The sequence below is a fragment of the Electrophorus electricus genome, chromosome 5, assembly GCF_041902795.1.
Source record: "Electrophorus electricus isolate QZ-2024a chromosome 5, ASM4190279v1, whole genome shotgun sequence".
Taxonomy (NCBI): domain Eukaryota; kingdom Metazoa; phylum Chordata; class Actinopteri; order Gymnotiformes; family Gymnotidae; genus Electrophorus; species Electrophorus electricus.
The window spans coordinates 20,665,159-20,673,172 of NC_137501.1; the positions used below are offsets into that span (position 1 = coordinate 20,665,159).

An 8,014-nucleotide genomic window follows, 5' to 3' on the forward strand; every position below is an offset into this window, starting at 1 on the left:
TGAGAGACTGGATAAACTGAGCTTATATAGTTGAACAAAGTGCGGTGATCCGGATCTGATCTGGGCTTGTGTAGTTTGTGCTTGGCTGAGTCCAAGTAGAAGACATGACAGCTAGGAAATGTATTATTGTAACTAGTTCATCAGATGAACGTGTGTAATCTAGTTAGCTACAAAGACCTGGTAGTATTCACGCTTGAAATTCTTTGAAGCTGTGGAAATGCATGCTGTAGGTATCTCATCACAAAGAGAGTGCCAGAGACAAGGGCTGCCTGATGTGAAATAGTTTAAATTGTATAGTGCTTGTTTAGCATGCCAGAAGCAGTGAGATTGATTTTCCAGAGCAAACTTTGTCAAGGTACCAGCTAGAGAGAAGGTTTAGGACCTAAAGGAGCACTGCCCCATACTGGGATAAAACCCATGACCTTGGCATTATTAGATCCATGTTGTAACTAACCTGAGCTAACCAACATTTTGATTGTTTGGCTTGAGCCCTGGTTGCAGGAATGAAAGGCTACTTTCCATGAAATGCTAGACATGGTGGGAACAAGGATGCATGCATCTTCCAATTAAGCATAGATGCCAGTTGACACCTACCATTCCCATCTCCACATGGTTAACCAGCAGTCAACTAATGAATTCAATTTCAAAAGCAGTTGCACACATCAAGTGCAAAGTTCATTGAAATTCATACCATCAATTACAGAGTGCTGTTACACCAGGAAACCTGTCACAGAAGCAAAGAAGGTAGTGACTCATTGTGTTTGAGCCATGGAATAAGGGAGACAAATCAAAGAACAGCCTCTCTGTCAGAGTCCAAAGAAAACTGGTTACGCTGACATGCTGAAACCTAGGGTCAAACAAAGGACCTTTAGATCTCCAGTTTAATGCTCTCCTAGCTGAGCTATTTCAGATACTGAAGTGCTGCACCTAGGTCCAAACAAATTTTTAGCTACCTATGTAGCACCAATTTACAGTATAGGACATGCGCTCAGATAGGCTCTACTGCTGTTAATTCTACAGACAGGTCATGCACTGAAGTGCACATTCAGCTTGTTCTGCTAGCTATGATACTAGAATACTCAAATTATTATATTGCAGCTTGTGATGGTCTGCCTGTCACATGCGTTATGCATGCCTCTCTTGATTTTGTCTTGTCCCGAATGAATTGTGCCGTGCATTTTCTCAGGCATACACACCTACATATGTTTGCACTACTCAAATACTTTAAAATGTATACTATGTGTGTCTCAAATTGTGCTGATATTTGATATTTGGCTGTTGAGTCTATATGCAATACATCCTCTGACAGTGGTATAATGCAGTTTATTGTGCTGCCCTGACTTGTGTAAATACATTTATTGTTGCCGTTGTGTGGAATGCTATTGCTCTGGACTATCTTGTTCCCTTCGACTGTGTGGTTCTGTAAAACAATGAAGGAATGACTGAATGAATGATTTAATTAATTAATTAATTAACACTTTATAGTCATCAAACATAGTACAATGAAATTCTGTGCTGCACTCTCAACATGAACCATATTAAAAGAGATACATGACAAACACAGACAAGCACATAATTAAATACAGCAGCAGACAGCAGTAGGGAGCAACAGTAAATACAAAAGTGCAATAATGTGAAAAATAGGTGCATGTGCAATGTGTGTCTCAGTGCGTAGGTTAGGTATGTACAGATGGGGTAATCGGGGGAAAAAGCTGTCTTTAGTCTATTGCTCTGAGTTTTTATTGTTTTATATCTCTATCCTGAAGGCAGAGGGACAAAAAGTCTGTGGCCTGGGTAGTTGGGATCTATGCTAATACTGCAGGCTAATGTTGCAGGCATTAGTGCAGATCCTGCAGGAGTTCAGGTCAGGGAGAGTGGTCATCTTGTGATCCCACAGTCCTGAGTTCAGATCAGGGAGCAAGCATCCCACAATCCCATAAATCCTTCATGTTTTGTGATCCACAGCTGTCAAATCATAGTCATATTACAGAGACAAATAATACTTTCACTGGTGCTTCTCTGGAAGTTTTCCAGTAACTGGGAGTAGAGTCCAGCCTGCTTAAGCTCCCTTGAGCTGCTGGGCCCTCATCAGCCAGTGGGATATGTACAGTGCCCAGGTAAGGTGGGCCATAATGTGGAGTCCCATGTACTTTATGTTGTCTACACACTCCGCTTCCTCACCTTATATGAATAATGGAGCATGCACTGTTCTTCTGTAATCCACAATGACCTCTTTAGTCTTGGTGGTGTTCAGAACAAGATTGTTGCATACGCACCCCCTGGCTGTGTGATGGATCTTCTCTCTGTAGTAGGTCTCATCATTATTCGCTATGAGACCTATTACTGTGGTCTCGTTTGCGAACTTCACAATGGTGTTGGAAGCATGGATGTGATGCAATCATGTGTAAAAAGGGTAAAGAGGATGGGGCTAAGCACGGAGCCCTACAGCAAACCTGTATTCTGAGTGAGAGGAGATGATGTATAGTCCCCTATTCTCACCACCTGTGTTTTATTGGTAAAAAATTCTCTAATCCGTGGATAGTTCCATACTGTAGGAGGAATAAATTTTAAAATAAATCCACAAAATATCAACAAATTACATCGTAACATATGTATTAGGATGTTTTAGGTGGCACAGAAACTTAAACTGCAATTTTTGGCAGGATATAAGTATGGCAAGAAAACTGCACACATCCCCTAAATCTGTCACTACACATACAGATACAACCCTCCATAAACCTTACTACTGTTAGGGTCCACACTAACAAGAATGTACTGCTAAAACAGGCAGATTACAGGCACACAACAATTTGCATAGTGCCAGCACTGTACTGCTGACATCACTCCTGATTGCTGCACTAAGACAGTGCAGACAGCAGCTAGAACACCTGCCAACAGATTAACTTTCAACATTTTGTAAACCGTACTTCAGCATTTTAGTGAGCGCTTTACAGATTAGAGATTTCTCAGATTGTGTATCATAAGCAGAGCTGTACTGAGGTGCTGAACAAAAGCAAATGATGATGGTAAATATCGATAAAATTGCAGACATTGTAAGAGACCATGACACCAACACACAGGATGAAATTTATTTCTGTGAACTGATTTATTTCATGAACATCCACAAGCTCATGCTAATAACAATTCTATGTAAGATGTATATTGTCAAAACAATAAAATGGTGCTAGTTAAAGGGCACCTACTATACCCCCTTCAAAACAAGTTAACACAGTTCCATGGGGTCTAAATAAAATGTCTGTGACATCCTTGGATTAAAATACCACAAGGATCAAGCAGCTCTGCACCCTTTTCTAAAATGCCTTGTTCATTGTCTGTTCCTTTAAATAATAATGAGCCACAGATTAATCTTTTTTTACTCAGAGAAAAGCAGCAGAAATAAAGACTACTATACCTTTGAGTTGCAGTTATTCTGACTAATTTCCTCCTTTACTAATATTTATTCCTGGCACTCTGCATGCTACATAATTTCTTAAATAGGTAATAAAATGAACAGTGAGAATTCAAACAGGAGCATTTCTGACCATGCTGTCTGTGCACTCTCAAAAAATGCCTCCTTTACCTGACCCGTCTTTTAAGTCTATCAAGAAATACAATTAGTATTTAATAGTTTATGCAATATCATACACCCAGCCAATTTCCAGACATTGCTCAGACCACATCCACCAATCACAGCACTTATTCTCTTAGCCCATCCCTATCACTCTGAATAATCACCTACACCCATCCCTTATTTATCTCCACTAAATTTAATCCCCACAAATGCCCAAGTTGTATGTATGGTCCTCTGATGCCAGTTAGAGATCTTGGTAATCCTGCTGCTTTCTTCACTGAATATTTTTTTATCCTTGCTTTGCCTTTTGCAAATAAAATAATTTCTTCATTTTGCCTTCATCCTGTTTTAGAATATCAAAGTAGATCAGTCAGACAACAATTTATTTACTATCATTAATATATTTAAGATAGCATTCAGCCTATGTTTCCTTCAGCATTCAGTGGAGTGGGATGTTAGTATTCTTGCCTATATGTGCGAGGGTTTGAGTCCATATCTGGGTGGAGTTTCCATACTCTGCTTGTGCTGCGCAGCATTACTCGGATTGTAGCGCAGCAGACTTTTAATCTGAGGGTGTAGGGTTCACGTGTAAGTGAAAACAGGATCTACTTTCTCATACCTTTTTGTTCGCTTCCTTTTGTACACACTACATACTGTGCCAAAGAGATGCTTGAATGAATCTTCAACATTCACACTTGTGCTGACTGTTAGCTAATGCATCAGGGAAGCAATTTTGGAACAAAAGCAGACTTTTACTCTGAGGGTGTAGGGTTCACATCCCTGTGCAAGTGAAAACATTGTTACTTTGCCACTAAAGTGTGCTTGTGAACTTGCATTGAATACCTCTTGATCAAATCAAGAATCAGGACCCTGCTAACTAAACTGACCTTTCACATTTCTATCCTTTCCCCCATCTGTGACAATGTGTGTTGGCTGTTATCCCAAGTTAGGCTAGCTATTTCTCTTAGCAAGGAGTAAATGTTAAGATCCTGCTTACTTTATAAAATCAAGACTTCTGAGCCTATCCTTTTTGACTTACTGAGATCATTCTGATAACAAGTTCAAACTTGTTTCCTGTGCCCTGTGTGCTTTGGTTTTTCTCGTTGGATTATTCTCTGCTTGGTTAAGGTAGGTTCTGAGTTTACTTACTTTTGCCTTAGATTCTGTAAAATTCAAGGCTAATTATCTGAACCTAGTTGTTAGTTGCTTGTTAGCTGTAATTACTCACTACAGGTGTAGTTTCGCCCTGTGCACCTCAAGGCATGACTGCGCCGTGAGGTCCTGCCGAGTGGTCCATGGATTTCACAGTGGTAAAGTCATTGTGTTCTGTGTGTATGCAATATTGTAAATGGGATTACATTTATTGGTAGCATTTTCATCGTAAGGAGGCAAATGCACATGCGGTCTAGCCGAAATAGCTCAGCTGGGAGAGCGTTAGACTGAAGATCTAAAGGTCCCTGGTTCAATCCCGGGTTTCGGCAACTGTGCGGTACTGATTTCCTCTTCCGATGGTGTGCTTTTTTTTATGTGTACTTCATAAACCTTTACGTTCTTTTACTAAAAAATGATTGCGACGTTGCTGTTTTTATGCAATCGGAAGTGTACTTCATAAACCTTTACCTTCTTTTACTAAAAAATGATTGCGACGTTGCTGTTTTTATGCTATCAGAAGTTTTCATGGCGTAATAGCACTAAAGACTTTGTATTCAGTGACCCTATTTAAAATTTCCTGAAACTTGCAATATCTTATCATATGTTTCATCACTGCACATAGAGGCGCTTGAAGAGTGGCTTCTGCACAAACGCTTTTGAAATGTAGCTCATTAGTTGTAAGCTGGACAAGGGAAGGGTCGGCGTCAACTTGCATGTATGCTTGGTACAATATTATAGGAATCCTGTTTCACAGCACTCCTATGTTTTCATGGAATGGGGCCTACTTCAGCTAGCTTTGGCTCATGGACAGGCTTTGTTCTACCTAAACAGGTGATGTAAAGAAGTCATTTGCTTCCTAAAGTTCTTGAAAATCACACTCTACCAAGAGGCATCGCATAATGGCAAAAAAACAAAACATTGTACACTAAATACAGCAACCAACATACTTATCCTTAATGTGTACCACTGCAGAAGAGATGCACTGTAGATTTTGAATTCTAAAGACATTGAGCATCATACTTATCCTTAACGTGTAACACTGCAGAAGAGACGTACTGGAGAATGCGGACAATGATCCCACTACCTCTCTCATTGCATAATGTGAAAACACCTTCCAAAATATTGTATTCTAACAACAGTGAGCAACACACTCATCCGAAGAGTGTATCAATGCTGCTAAGACACACTGGAGAAGGTAGACATCCATGCCACTAACTGTCGCATGTTAAGCAAGCGCTCTACCACTTGAGCCAAGAAGAATGAAAGAGGTTTTATTGGAGTCACATTCAAAGAGTCACATTTAGAATCTCAAGATAGGTTCACAAACGAAAGTTTATTTATTTTATTAACCAATTTCCAAAGCTATTTTCACCTCTACTATACAATATTTGATATTATATAATATATACAATATGTCTATTGTGGTCAATCCCAATTATTTGAGCACTAAGCTAGAACTGTTCACTGCCATCAAAATTATTTTGACTTCCTATTAAAAGTTTCCTCTTATCCAGCCCAGAAACATTCAAATGAATAGATTCATTTGTGAACTTATGTTAAGTCCACAAGAGGGCAAGTGTAGTTTTCAGAGTGAATAAGGCCTATCCCATTTCTGGGGTGCATGAGACTCTATTAAGACTCTTCTATGACTGCATGCACCTATCAATGCAGCTGTAAATACTGCTTCCTTCCTGCATGCTCCCTGCCTCCTTCCCTGCCTGACACTGACACTCAACATAAATGCAGTTAACATGTTTTGATTCATAAAAGACATTCTGCTGGTGATTTAGAAAGTGCTTTCAATCTAGAGTATCTGTTAAATTATAGCAGCTTCTCCTACCCAAAGCAGGTGATTATAAGGGTTAAAGCCTCAGGAGCATTATTTTACATTTAGGAAACCCTACAAACTTGCGAATGAACCTGACATTGCAGTCAACCAGTTTCCTTTGTACAGGTGATGAGGAATGAGCTGTTGATTTTGGTGTGTTTTCACCCTCAAAATTGATGTCAGTTTGGTGTGTTTACACCCTCATGCCGGACCACCAATGCCAATTCAACATGTATTACAAGCTCAAAATATGACTGATGAGGACTAACTAGGCTCAACGTTGTGGAACACTCCACACTGATGATGGGCATTAGGCAGTCACCAACACTCTCCAATGGCGTGATGGTATGGGAGAGTTATTTTCTTTTGTGCAGGCAGTGTGTTTAACTTCCCATGTTAAAAGCATAAGTTCTCATTTTCCATTTGAATACCCCAACATTAAACAAGCAATATGGGACACACACACACACACACACACACACACACACACACACACACACACACACACACACACACACACACACACACACACACCCACACAAGCCCTTCTTTCACACAAGTTCAAACTTGTTTCCTGTGCCCTGTGTGCTTTGGGTTTTCTCGTTGGATTATTCTCTGCCTGGTTAAGGTAGGTTCTGAGTTTACTTACTTTTGCCTTAGATTCTGTAAAATTCAAGGCTAATTATCTGAACCTAGTTGTTAGTTGCTTGTTAGCTGTAATTACTCACTACAGGTGTAGTTTCGCCCTGTGCAGCTCAAGGCATGACTGCGCCGTGAGGTTCTGCCGAGTGGTCCATGGATTTCACAGTGGTAAAGTCATTGTGTTCTGTGTGTATGCAATATTGTAAATGGGATTACATTTATTGGTAGCATTTTCATCGTAAGGAGGCAAATGCACATGCGGTCTAGCAGAAATAGCTCAGCTGGGAGAGCGTTAGACTGAAGATCTAAAGGTCCCTGGTTCAATCCCGGGTTTCGGCAACTGTGCGGTACTGATTTCCTCTTCCGATGGTGTGCTTTTTTTTATGTGTACTTCATAAACCTTTACGTTCTTTTACTAAAAAATGATTGCGACGTTGCTGTTTTTATGCAATCGGAAGTGTACTTCATAAACCTTTACCTTCTTTTACTAAAAAATGATTGCGACGTTGCTGTTTTTATGCTATCGGAAGTATTCATGGCGTAATAGCACTAAAGACTTTGAATTCAGTGACCCTATTTAAAATTTCCTGAAACTTGCAATATCTTATCATATGTTTCATCACTGCACATAGAGGCGCTTGAAGAGTGGCTTCTGCACAAACGCTTTTGAAATGTAGCTCATTAGTTGTAAGCTGGACAAGGGAAGGGTCGGCGTCAACTTGCATGTATGCTTGGTACAATATTATAGGAATCCTGTTTCACACCACTCCTATGTTTTCATGGAATGGGGCCTACTTCAGCTAGCTTTGGCTCATGGACAG

General features: G+C 40.0%; 2 non-coding genes across 2 annotated transcripts; both read left to right on the top strand.

The window, feature by feature from the left end:
• The first annotated feature begins 4,979 nt into the window (after nucleotides 1–4,979).
• On the top strand, nucleotides 4,980–5,052 carry trnaf-gaa (transfer RNA phenylalanine (anticodon GAA)). The gene has a single exon. It is a non-coding gene; the product is annotated as a tRNA-Phe (tRNA).
• Nucleotides 5,053–7,459: 2,407 nt separating this feature from the next.
• Nucleotides 7,460–7,532, top strand: trnaf-gaa (transfer RNA phenylalanine (anticodon GAA)). Its single transcript has one exon. It is a non-coding gene; the product is annotated as a tRNA-Phe (tRNA).
• Nucleotides 7,533–8,014: the final 482 nt, after the last annotated feature.